At 43.3% G+C, this 13,597-nt stretch overlaps 1 long non-coding RNA gene across 1 annotated transcript; it reads left to right on the plus strand.

Annotated features, from left to right (window-relative positions):
* Positions 1 to 392: 392 nt before the first annotated feature.
* Positions 393 to 12,874, plus strand: LOC130357881 (uncharacterized). Its single transcript, XR_008889310.1, has 3 exons — positions 393 to 486; positions 5,648 to 5,738; positions 10,458 to 12,874. It is a non-coding gene; the product is annotated as an uncharacterized LOC130357881 (long non-coding RNA).
* The last annotated feature ends 723 nt before the right edge of the window (positions 12,875 to 13,597 follow it).

The raw sequence follows: 13,597 nt of genomic DNA on the forward strand, positions 1-13,597 counted from the left end.
AACTGCACATTGCGCATGACACATTAGATATTCCGTTTGCAACAATATAAACCATACTGCTTGGTATTGAAATGCTATTCCTTAAAGAGTACCTATCATGCACTCATCTGTCCCTAATTTCTCCCTCCCATCTTTCCCTGACTCTTCCTGACTCTAACCCTATCTTTTTCAATCTCTTATTAGTTGCTCATTTTGCTGCCCTCTGTGAGAGAGGAAAGGAGAGTGGGGGGGGGGGGGGACAGCCTTGATCATCCTGAGGGCTAGGAGTGAGGTCGCAGTGCTGCGATCTACTCCTATCCCCTGTCTTTGGTCAGAACTGATTTTGACCAATGGCAGAGCAGGACAGTGGGTTTCCATGGCAACCCCCAGTTCTGCCCACCCCTGGATGTCGAGGGGAAGATGGAGAGAAGATGGAGGCCATTACCTGAAGGAGAAGATGCCTGGGGACCCCCGATCGACGCTGGAGACTGCTGGATACTGGCTCAAGTAGGGAAACTACTTGGGGGGGGGGGGGGGGGATGAAAGTGAAAGTAATGGGATCTTTACTGTGGCAACCACTAGGAAGGCCAAACTGCAACTCCCAGCATGCCCAGACAGCCAAAGGCTGTCTGTGCATGCTGGGAGTTGTAGTTTTGCAACATCTGGAGGGTCACAGTTTGGAGACCACTGTTACAGTGGTGCCCAAAAGGTAGCCCTCCAGATGTTGCCAAACAGCAACTCTCAGCATGCCTAGACTGCCCAGGCATGCTGGGAGTTGTAGTTCTGTAACATCTGTCCCTTCAGATTTTGCAATTTTCATGACATTTTTGAAAATTGCTGCTCTACTTTGAAGCCCTCTAATTTTTTCAAAAAGCAAAAATATTTTATTTTTGCCAACATTTTATGATACCAACATAAAGTGGACATATTGTATTTGTGAATAAAAATAAAATTTATTTGGGAATATCCATTTTCCTTACAAGTAGAGAGCTTCAAAGTTAGAAAAATGCAAAATTTTTATGAAATGTTGGGATTTTTCACCAAAAAAGGATGCAAGTAACGCCGAAAATGTACCACCAAAATAAAGTAGAATATGTCAGGAAAAAACAATCTCAGAATCAGACTATTCGGTAAAAGCGTTTTGGAGTTATTAATTCGTAAAGCGACGGCGGTCAGAATTGCGAAAAAGGGCTCAGTCCTTAAGGTGAAAAAGGGCTGCGTCCTTAAGGGGTTAAAGAAATGTCTTTCTATTTCATGCTCTTGCATTTATCCCCTACGCCTACTATTTAGCGTACGGAGTAAACAGCAGACTTAATTGTCTCATTTGAGTAAAATGGCAGAGATATTAGTAGACGCTGTATCTGTCCGTGTTGGGAGCCTGTGCTGTTGCACTTAAAATGAACCTTTACTTCTTTTTATGTGCGTTACCCATCCCTTCACTTCCCACCTAACAGAGAATTTCATTTTACAAGACAGCAATGAAGCTTATAGTGTACGTCTAATCTAAGGCTGGATACTATTGCTGATCTATCTCAGCTGCTCCTGTGGTGTTGCTTGCGAAATGTACTACTTATAGGATTTAATAGACTTTTCTAGGTCTGGCGTCAATGCACCTTTCAGTCTCCTGTAAATGACTATGCATAATAGTGCTTAAGGCAGTCTACCGTGTCAAAGACAGAGATGTGAGAAGGAGATGAAATCCAACAAGCAATATTAAAAAATAGAACATAAAAGCTGGAATTAATATAAGCATGTCTCTACTCCAAGACCGGAACACTACCACCTGTTTAATATTCACCGGGGGGGGGGGACATTGCTGCTTTAAGGCAGCAGATGTCCAGCGCGTTACGTCACCGGTGTGTCCCTGCCCGTGCTGTGCTCCAGGGGTGGACTAAGGGGCCAGGGCAGTGCTACACTCCATTCCCCCCCCCCCCCATTCAAACTTTAGAGTAGGCAGGGCTCTTTAAAACATTACCGTAGGCAAGGGGCTGCTGGTGCCAGACACATGTGCCGTACACGCAGGCACTTCTGTTACCAGGGAGACATCATGAGGTTCCCATTGAAGAGGAGCCTGGAGGACTTCTTGCCTACTTGAACTTGAAATTTTGAGTATGGTGGGTTAATAACTCCTGAAAATGATTTCCTGCCTAGGCTGTATCAGGGCGTGCTGGATGCTGTGGTTAGGAACTGCAACTCCCAGCAGTCCTTAAAAATATTTTTTTTATATATATCAACTGGCTCCAGAAAGTTAAACAGATTTGTAAATTATAGATGTAAAAAAGGAATAAGTCCAGCAACTCACCGTTGATACGCTGACTGCTGCGAGGCTCAAATCATGTTCATGAGGCGGACATCAATGAGGGAAGCTCAGGAGGCGATTAACCGGTTGATTTTGTGCAAAAGCACTTCGTCCAGCCTCTAAATTACATCATTGCAACCCCACTTATATATCCGGGTCGAACTTGATCACATCACCCGGTCCATATAATAGAATGAAAAAATATAAACTTTATTAGAATGTTCAAAAAATAGCAAAATAGTGCACTCATATAAAAATACTATTGAACACAGGATGTATCGCTAAAAATTGTAGCGGTTATGGTGTATTGATAAAAAGAGAGAGATCTACTTTCTCATTTAAACCTGCCGGCCCTTGGGCTCCAAGGCGGATAATCCATTTAGACTCCGCCCTGATCAGCATCGCCTCACGGTCTCCACCGTTCTCAGGTATTTTAACCCTCTCAAGGCCAACAAATTTTGAATGATCCATCACATTGTTATGACACTCTTGGATATGTGATATCAGGCAGGTTGTGCCTTTGCCAGTTCTTATTGTATAGAGATGCTCGCGGAATCTTGTATTCATTTGTCTTTTAGTCTTTCCAATATAAAATTTTTATAAAAGTGAATAAGCCCCACACTAATAAAAGTTTACCTCAAACCCCCCTTTTCCATTATAATAATATAAACAAAAATAAACATATGAGGTGTCTTCGCATGCATAATGTCTGAGCTATTAAAATATTATGTTAAATGCACAGTCAATGGTGTAATTGTAAAAAAATATTAAACTCCAGAATTTCAGATTTTTGGTCACTTCATATGTAAAAAAAAAAGACTAAATTAATAAAAATCAAAAAGTCCCATCAATACAATAATGGTACTGATAAAAGCTACAGATCACACATCCCTGTATATGTAAAAATAAAAGTGTTATAGGGTTCAGAAATTGACATTTCAAGCATATTAATTGCCTTACAAAAAGTTGTAATTTATAAAATAAAAAACCCTGCCATTTTGTAACTTTTGGGGGGCTTCCATTTCTATGCAGTGCACTTTTTAGTAAAAATGACATCTTATCCTCATTCTGTAGGTCCATACCATTAATGTAACGCTGAGCGCTCCGGGTCCCGCATCCATCCCGGAGCGCTCACGGCGTGTGCCTCCCTGCAGCGCCCCGGTCTGTCCCTCTGACCGGGAGCGCTGCTTCAGTGCTGCCAGCGGGGATGCGATCCGCATGGCAGCACAAGTCCGCCCGCGGGTCGCATCCCGTTCCTCTTACCTCTCCCTGCCTGCTGTGTCCTCCTGGAGCACGCGGCCCCATTCTCTAGGGCGCGCACGCGCCGGCTCTCTTTAATTTAAAGGGCCAGTGCGCCATTAATTGGTGCCTGGCCCAATCACTTTAAAATGTATAAAACACCACTTCCCCTTCCTGTCCCTGCCGGATCTTGGATCTAGTACCTAGAGAAAGAGTTTCCTGAGTGTCCATTGCCTTTGTTCCCAGAACCTTTGCTGTTGCCACTGACTACGAACCTTGCCGCCTGCCCTGACCTTCTGCTACGTCTGACCTTGCTTTGTCCTTTTGTACTGCGCCATCTCAGCTGCCAGAGGGGTTGAGTCGCTACCGGGTGGAACGACCTGGGAGTTACCGCCGCAGCAAGTCCATCACGCTTTGCGGCGGGCTCTGGTGAATACCAGTAACCCCTTAGACTTCGTTCCCCTGGTACGGCCCACGCCATCACCTCTCTGGCACAGAGGATCCACCTCCAGTGTCCTCCCCATCCGCCAGCCCGGATCCTGACAATTAGTTTATATAGGTTTTATAATTCATTTAAAATTTGTAAAATTAAATAACTTTTTGTACAAAAATGAGTAAGCTTAAAATCCTTCCCTTCTGACCCCTATAACTTTTTCATTTTTCCATATATGGGGATGTGTGAGCCCTCATTTTTTGCGCCATGATCTGTAGTTTTCCTTTTTTTTAAAGGGACTTTTTGATTGTTTTTTATGAATTTTTTAAAGATATATAAAGTGACAAGGAATACTAAATTCTGGTATTTTTTTACGTATACGCCATTTTCCGTGTGGCTTAATTAACATTATATTTTTATAGTTCGGACATTTACGCAAGTGGCACATGTTTATGTTTATTTTTAGGGCTCGTCCACAATATGAACTTCTGCCAGAAGAATTCCACTTATTTTCAGGGGGAATCTGCTGCTCTATGCACACTACAGAATTGTCACAGCAGAAATAGGGCAGTGATATTGATGTTCACCCAAAGAATGAAAATGTTTTTTCTGTTGGCTGAATTCCGCTGGATTGCATTGCTGTCTATGAGATGGCGCATGTCTGAGTGGTCCTACGACCAATGACTTAGGCAGGACCTATTGCAAGCAGATATTCTGCTGGCTCAATGTCCATAGTGTGGACAAGCCCTAAAAAGTTTGAAGGATAAGACAAAAGATGGGTCTGGGGGGAGTTAGGGGTCTGAAGACACAGTGGCCCTCGTTTACAAAGACTGGAGTGTCGGTTAGGTTTTTTTTCAGTGTACTCGTCTTTTTTTTCTTTGTGATTTACTAATCTGTCGCATGTGTCAGGTTTTTTTGTGTCGCATGATATTAAATTCTGTCGCACGGGAATAAAAAGTGTCGCACTGGAAATAAAAAATGAAACCAAATAAATAAAGTTACTATGCACAAGGATGTAACTTTACATTCATGATTGTTAATGGGTTAACAACCCAAAAGGTTTTTTTAAATATATATATATATATATATAAAAAAAAAAAATATATATATATATATATATATATATATATATATATAAATAAATAAAAAAAATCTATTGCATAATTTAATCATAAAAGCGTTGAAGGGTTAAAAATGCTTTTAAAGTATAAAACAAGTAATTTAATCATGAACCACAATGGTCAGCTGTCCCTTCCTCAAAAACACTCAATTTTTCCATTTTCACTTGACCCCTGGGCTGTCGGTTTTTCAGAGTTGAGAAATTACACTTTTTCAGAGTGATTTCACAATTATTCCGAGCGATTTTTCCATTTTGTCGGGTTAACGCCCATTTTTGAGTAAACCACGCCCATTTTGTAGGTTAAATTAAACTCTCCGAGTGTTTTTGAAAATGTAGGTTATGCGCCTAAATTTTGGGCGCAGATTTGGTCGCACACGGGATGCGACCAAATTTTGGGCGCAATAACCGAGAAAAAACGTTGGTTCTTCTTTAGTAAATGAGAGCCAGTGTGTGGTAGTATTATTTTCAGGGCGAAAGATGTTTGACAGTATATTATACAGAGGGCACAAGGTCTGGCAGTATTATATTTAGGAAGCACAGTGTCTCGAAGGGTTATAATATTGTTGTCTTCATACAGAGCATAAGAATCGGCTGGCAAAGTGAGGAACCAATGATGTCCAGGCATCAAACTTTAGAGTGGAATATGTAGCTGGAAGAAGACGTCTCCTGTGAGTCATTTTATCATTGTATATTTTCATGACTGTCCCATCACTGCTGTAGTCCCATCATAGTGAAGTGCTCTGTCTTCCAGGTGGCTACAAGGTTAAAACCTCACATTTGCTCCCTTACCCCTCCTGGTTCATCGTTCTCCTGATCTGGATCATGTATATTTACATTATATATGAGTTATGTTATGTTATATTCAAGTAAGCTAAAGTCACAGCTTTATCAGTCAAATCAAGTCAGTCCCTGTCATCTGTCAAATCAGCGTGGTCTGCATTCAATTGTCCAGTCCTACTACAAGTCCCAGCAAGCCCTGAAGGTCTCTGTGTCACTGGTCACCTCCTTGGGCCCTGGCTAAACTGTATAGACTTTACCAACTGTCTACCCTCAGTAAAGCTACTGTTGTCCGTAACTTGGCATTGAAGTCTTTATTGCCCCCGTGACTAGCCCAGGATCCAGCGGTATACCTTCGGGTGGTTATAGAATAAACTATGCCCTGGCGTCAAGAATACAAGGGGTTAATGCCATCTGCCCCCAGGGTAACAACATCTGCCCTCATCACACCCCGCTACCTCATCCAGTCCGCATGTAATGCTACCTGCTGTCTGGTGGAACATTACATGAGATATATTCACCTTTCACCAGCAGGTGTCAGAATCACTACATACAGTACAGATAATACATACAGTAGAGTACCAGAGTAGAAGAGGGATAGCACTTTAAAGGTCTAGTGTCTTTCCTGCACTGGTGTGTGTTTTCTCTTTGGAAGAGAAAGCCACCGATACACGTATATACAAATGCAGACACATGTGCAAGTGTGTGTGTATATGTGTGTGTATGTCATAGTGTATCACAATGCGTGTGATTATATGTATGTGTGTGTATGCATATATGTCAGTGGGTATAGCTTTGTAAATGTATGTCTAAATATGTTTGTCACAGAATGTATACATGTGTGAATGCATGCATATGTGTGTATTTATATGTCACAGGGTGTCTCATAGGCCATGCACAAGGGTATATGCAGTGTCCTACTGAGTGTTTTTCATGTTGTCTCATGGTTGTTGGATGAGTTCCCCATGTTCTGCTCTTTCTGTTTTGTACCTCATTGTACTGTTATAGCATTTTCTGCAGTACTGTAGGGTTATTTACATTGACAATATATGACTTATGTCCTTTTGTATTGTGAAAGTTGCCGCCACCTAGTGATTGATTTATGTCAAGAACCAGAGCGTGTGTTGTACACACACACACACACACACACACACACACATACACACACACACACACATTAGCTATAGGCTGATACTGGGAAGGAAAAACCTAGAAACATTATTGGCCTTCTGCTCTGTTCCTCTTGTGCCTGAGAAAGGATATCCAGTCCCTGAGTAGGAGGAGTTGGAGGTTAATGTATTTATGAAAAGGTGATGAGAAGTTAGGCCCTCTCTTCTCTACCCTAAGCCTCAAGAGCCATGGGAACCCATGAATCCTCAGAACGATGCAAAATGATGCAAGAATGGTGCTCACCCATGTCAGGATATGTCTGCATATATCAGCACAAATAAAAGGGGCAGGTGTAAAGTAAAAGTGACCGAAACTGGACTTGAGAATAATAAACAGTATGGTTTAATTCACCACATAAAAAATGGTCAGCTGTAATTTTTTTATGTGGTGAATTAAACCAAACTGTTTATTATTTTCAAGTCCGGTTTCGGTTACTTTTACTTTCAGCCTGCCATTTTTAATCGTGCTGCTATGTGCAGACATATCCTGATATGGGTGAGTGCCATTCTGAATGATAAGATCCTCTTCTCCTTGAAGTTGCCAAGAGGGCGAAATCACTTCAAGGCAGTAAGAAGAAGCTATACAGGCACTGCATTGCAATCTAGGACCTATTGGGCTTCAGGCCAGGCCTAGTCATTCCAGTATTCAACAGGTGAGGACTTCCAAGGGGCGGTGGGGGGTATCGGCGCTGGCCAAGATTGGACACGTCCAGTGAGTAAAAGATTTTAAATGAATAATAAAAAATTATAAAAAATCTTTTACTCACCGGACGTGTCCGATCTTGGCCAGCGCCGATACCCTCCACCGCCCCTTGGAAGTCCTCACCTGTTGATATTGCCCAGGTCGGGATGCTGCAGACCAGATGTACTCTCTCATCCACGCAGACCATTGTTGTTTGTGAGTTCACACAACCGCCTTCGGTAAGGCTTTTTTACCACTTTACATTGGACCCTGGAGTGGCGGTTTTGCGCTATGGAGCGCTCTTCTTTCTTGTTTTAGTCATTCCAATGCAGTGGCTGAGAGGCGCCCCCAGCATTTTGCAGCTTTGGCATTACAGTGCATCAAAAACTAATAAAAGTATAAGGAATCCTGCCAGGAGCCAACCAGTGTAAAGCAACCCCCTTTAATGAAGTAGAGTGAGTGGACTATGATTATCAATGTGCAAATAAACAGGATAAGGACACCACATCTCTGCCTTGATTCAGACTGCTCCCTTGCTCTGGTTGCCTACTGCTATATTTGCTTCCTTGATTTAAAGGGGTATTCCAGGAAAAAAAAAACTTTTTTTTATATATCAACTGGCTCCAGAAAGTTTAACAGATTTGTAAATTATCAGTGCATGAGAAAACAAGGAAAAGTCGGCACTCACCGGATTTCCAATTCAGCAGATTTTATTGCACATTACTCACAGCCATAGTACAATTCTCGGGGAGACGACGCATGGTATAAGGGGGGTACCACAGAGAGGCGACACCTGTGTTTCGCACTTAGTAGTGCTTCAACGGGCCTTTTCTCATGCACTGATGGTATATTCTACGTGAGTCTGAGCACCACCGCATCCCCACTCCGCTACAGCGACTTAGTGTCCACCCGCTTTCAGGTTCAGAAGTTAGCAGTGCCGAACTACTCATCTATACGCTACAGATTTGTAAATTACTTCTATTGAAAAATCTTAATCCTTTCAGTACTTTTGAGCTTCTGAAGTGGAGTTGTTCTTTTCTGCCTAAGTGCTCTCTGATGAAACTTGTTTCGGGAACCGCCCAGTTTAGAAGAGGTTTGCGATGGGGATTTGCTTCTAAACTGGGCGGTTCCAGAGACACGTGTCATCAGAGAGCACTTAGACATAAAAGAACAACTCAACTTCAGAAGCCCATAAGTACTGAAAGGATTAAGATTTTTCAATAGAAGTAATTTATAATCTGTTTAACTTTCTGAAGCCAGTTGATATATAAAAAAAAGTTTTTTTCCTGGATAACCCCTTTAACAAAACTGTGAGCTGTTCTGGATCAAGTATAGTGCCCCAGTGCAACCTAGACCATCATCCATAGTGCAGTTTCCCTAGTTGCTGGACTAGCCTTTTTGACCTTTCGATCCCTCACAGCAAAGTGACATTCCCCAGTGTCTGCACACCAAATCAACATATAAATGTGTGAATTTGGGTAGAAAAACAGACATGGTGCACATCTACAATCTTGTATAATGATCTGATTGCTTCTCAGCATAATATCAAAAACTAACAGGTTGTTAGTATACATTTTTGATCAAAAAGTACAAGCCCACTCGCCACATCAAGGCCACCTATTTAGAGTGGGTCCCTAACGTCCCTAGCATAAAATGGCGCAGCACCGAGCGGCGACCACCACCGCCGCGACACCAATGCCCACAGGGGGGAACGACCCACCGGCAGAACGGCCCCAATGCCACTCAAACCAGTCTATGGGCCACACCCCCCCCCGCAGACACGGCGCCACGGCAGTAACGGACACCGCACAGCACCACACCAGTGTGAACAAGGTGTAATGGCTCACTTACCATGCTCTCCCAGTCAGACTGGGAGGCTGCTAGGAAAGAAATGACCCATGTGTAGCTAACTACTACTTATATAGGGTTGGGCTGAGGGGATGGGGAAGAGTGCAGCACATGTTCAAACAAAAAAAAAAAGAGGGGATAGAAATCACAGTGTGAATTCGGGTAGAAAAACAGACATGGCGCACATCTACAATCTTGTATAATGATCTGATTGCTTCTCAGCATAATATCAAAAACTAACAGGTTGTTAGTATACATTTTTGATCAAAAAGTACAAGCCCACTCGCCACGTCAAGGCCACCTATTTAGAGTGGGTCCCTAACGTCCCTAGCATAAAATGGCGCAGCACCGAGCGGCGACCACCACCGCCGCGACACCAATGTCCACAGGGGGGAACGACCCACCGGCAGAACGGCCCCAATGCCACTCAAACCAGTCTATGGGCCACAACCCCCCCGCAGACACGGCGCCACGGCAGTAACGGACACCGCACAGCACCAAACCAGTGTGAACAATGTGTAATGGCTCACTTACCATGCTCTCCCAGTCAGACTGGGAGGCTGCTAGGAAAGAAATGACCCATGTGTAGCTAACTGCGACTTATATAGGGTTGGGCTGAGGGGGTGGGGAAGAGTGCAGCACATGTTAAAACAAAGAAAAAGGAGGGGATAGAAATCACAGTGTGAATTCGGGTAGAAAAGCAGACATGGTGCACATCTACAATCTTGTATATATAACATATATATATATATATATATATATATATATATATATAAATGTATTTGCACATATCTTTGTGAATTATTTTTATACATATGCAAACATGTATGTGTCCATGTTTTATTACCCTTCCCTTACAAAATGCTGCATATGTCCTTGAAAGTGACTATATTGTAACTTGTATGCCACAGGTAGGAAGACCCGGGGAACCTCGGTTAAGTCAGAAGATCCACAGGAATCCTCAGAGAAAGTTGGATGTCAGAGGTTGGGGCTCCTTGCTAGAAATCATATCAAGGACCAAAAGTACAGAGAGGATAAAAAAATAAGAAAGGTTTCATTGTAGGCTAAAGTATGGACAACACATTTCAAATGTCCAGCTCTCTTTGTCAGGTCCACAGTATCAACTGGTCCCACCGAAATTGGCAGGTTTGGCCGACTGTTCACATATGTGTATGGGGCCTTTAGGCATTGATTTATAAAGTTGTTCACTTTCTGTACACATTTAACATCCAGCACCTTATAGACTAAGATAATATGCCTCATAAAAGGCATAAATAGAGAACTGAAAGACCATTTCATGTAACGTTTTTATGAGGATGTTATATATTGTTGAGACTAATCTGGTTCATCATCTATATTTCCTGTATTAATTGTTGAAATGCTCACGTTTTACTGTTGAGGTCAGTCTGCCACATTGCAAACCTGTTTTCCACTGGCCCCGGTTATGCTGTATATCACAAGTGAAGGATTTTATATTATAACATTTTCGAAGTCTCACTTCCGGCTCCTCTGCTGCACAGAGAGAACTTCTCATTTCCTCAAGCCAGCGTCTGAGATCAATAGAGATTAGAAAAAGTCTAGTGTGTAACATAGCTATAATCTAAGAACAAGTAAGCAATCTGTGATTTACTGAAACTGAACTTTTTTCTCCTGTATTAAGGATACCCTGCTACTCCCTTCTGCAAACCATCTTCTGCAACTCTTCAGAAGTTACGACAGGGCTGGGTTATTGTAACCCCACAGAGCATCTTCCTGATACAAGACTTTTCCTATGCACAAAGGAAATAATATTATTTATTTCTTTAGTAAGGGTATGTTCACACTGCGTAATTCCGCGCTGTGAACATTACCTTCAGTGTGAATGGGTCTTCCGCGAGACCCGTTCACATTGCGGAATTTCAGCGGTGGACAATTCTGCAGCTGAAATTGTTCAGCGTAAAGAAAGAGCATGTCCTTTCTTTGCATGGAATTCCGCGAGCACTGCATAGCAGTCAAAGGTGAAGGCGCAGTGCTGCACGGCCCTACTGCCAAAGTATTTTCGGCAGCGGCTGCCAGACGGAAGCGGAGATACCCTAAGAAGGAGACTGTAGTGGGTGGCAGCAGAGCGCAGCCATCAAGCAGTAAATGAGCCATATCGTCGTCTATCTCTCTATCTAAACAAGAGGATACAGTAGCACATTGCTAGCGCTATGTGAAATATGACATGTTGTACTTTGCAATACTGCTATAGAGAAAAATAGAGGTTCTTAGCTTACCATTTGGCCAAATAGTGTGTACCTCCCACCACAATAAGGGGACCTCATTTGGGACAGACCCTACACTACCTCTCCTAGGCTAGCGATGAGCCTCAATATCTGGGCATGCAAGGTAGAGCACATCCCTCACTTAGTAGTTTTTATTGGTACCATTTTTGTTTTGATCGCTTTTTATAAAAATTTTTATGGTATATGAAGTGATCAAAAATGCACAATTTTGGACTTTGATATTTTTATATATCATCAACCGTGCTGATTAACTAACCTTATATTTTAATAGTCTGGACATTTACGCAGGCGGCGATACAACATATGATTATGTTTATTTTTTATTACATTATTTAATTTTATATTAAATGGGATAGGGGTGTGATTGAAAGGGATAAATTCACTTTTATTAACTCTTTTTTTTAGTCCCCATGGGGGCTATAACATGCAAACTTTCGATTGTATACACTGTTCAATGCTGAGCTTTGGCTTTGTTATCATGTTATCTGCTGCTCTAGCCTGCAAAGCCTGGCTGGGACATCAGAGCATCTATCGGATGGCGAAGAGGCAGGTAAGGGCCCTCCCACCATCCACTCAGCTGAGAGCCTCGGGACTCGCCATTTTGCCGTGGATGTCCCGATCAGCTCTGCTGAGCTACCGGCACCTATAGATCCCACATTTAGACACCGAGATCAACTTTGATTGCAGTTTTTAAAGGGTTAATGTTAGACATCGGCCCGATCGGCGATGTTTCATGGCAATTTCCAGCGTTAACCGTGGGATCTGGCTGCTGGTAGAAACCATAACTCTCCAGGTATGAAGCGTGCTCAGCTCGTGAACATGCTTTAAATTTCGATAATGGGACCAGGGCATACAGGTACACCCTTGGTCCTTAAGTACCAGGACGCAAGGGCATACCTATATTCCCTTGGTTCTTAAGGGGTTAATGGCACGGGATACTTTGTAATATGATGAATTGCACTTTATTATGCGTCACTATATGCATGCTGCACATCATGTAATGTTTGCACTAAAAGACTTTTATGAATTTAGGTATTATGAAATAATTAATGCACTTTGGTAGTTGATTATACCCCTATATATTGTGTGGTAATCAGTGGCGTTGGGACCCGGGTGCGGGGGGTGCGGCCCGCACCGGGTGACACCAACCTAATGGGGTGACACCAAGACGCTCCGCAGCACCCACATCCCCTCCCCAGCTACACTGACACCCCCCTATGTGCCCGACCGGCCTCCCATCCGTCAGCACACACCCCCTGTGCTGTGTGTGTGGTGCGCCCGTCCGTTAGCAACCCCCCCCCCCCTTTCAGTGCGCCCGTCCGTCATCACGCCCCCCCCCCCCTCTCACCTTCACCAGTACTGTGCCCGGCCTCCGCTCCCACGTCTGCGCCGGCCTGACGTCACACCGCATGGCCGCGCAGGGGGACGTCAGTTACGTCACTCGCATTGCGCCCGGTGAGAAGGATCGCTGCGCTGGATGGGTAAGTGTGTGTGTGTGTGTCTCTATCTATGTTTGTGTGTGTGTGTGACTGTGTGTGTTTGTGTGACTCTTTGAGTGTGTGTGTGACTCTGTGTATTTGTGTGACTCTGTGTGTGACTGTGTGTTTGTGTGACTGTGTGTGTGTGTGTGTGTGTGTGTGTGACTCTGTGTGTGTGTGACTGTGTGACTCTGTGTGTCTGTCTGTGAGTGTGTGTCTCTCTGACTGTGTGTGTTCGTGTGTGTGTCTCTCTGTGTTGTATGTGTTTTTTTTTTGTGTGTGTGTGTGTGTGTGTGGGGGGAGACTTTG

This window comes from Hyla sarda, chromosome 2 (genome assembly GCF_029499605.1).
Source record: "Hyla sarda isolate aHylSar1 chromosome 2, aHylSar1.hap1, whole genome shotgun sequence".
NCBI lineage: Eukaryota > Metazoa > Chordata > Amphibia > Anura > Hylidae > Hyla > Hyla sarda.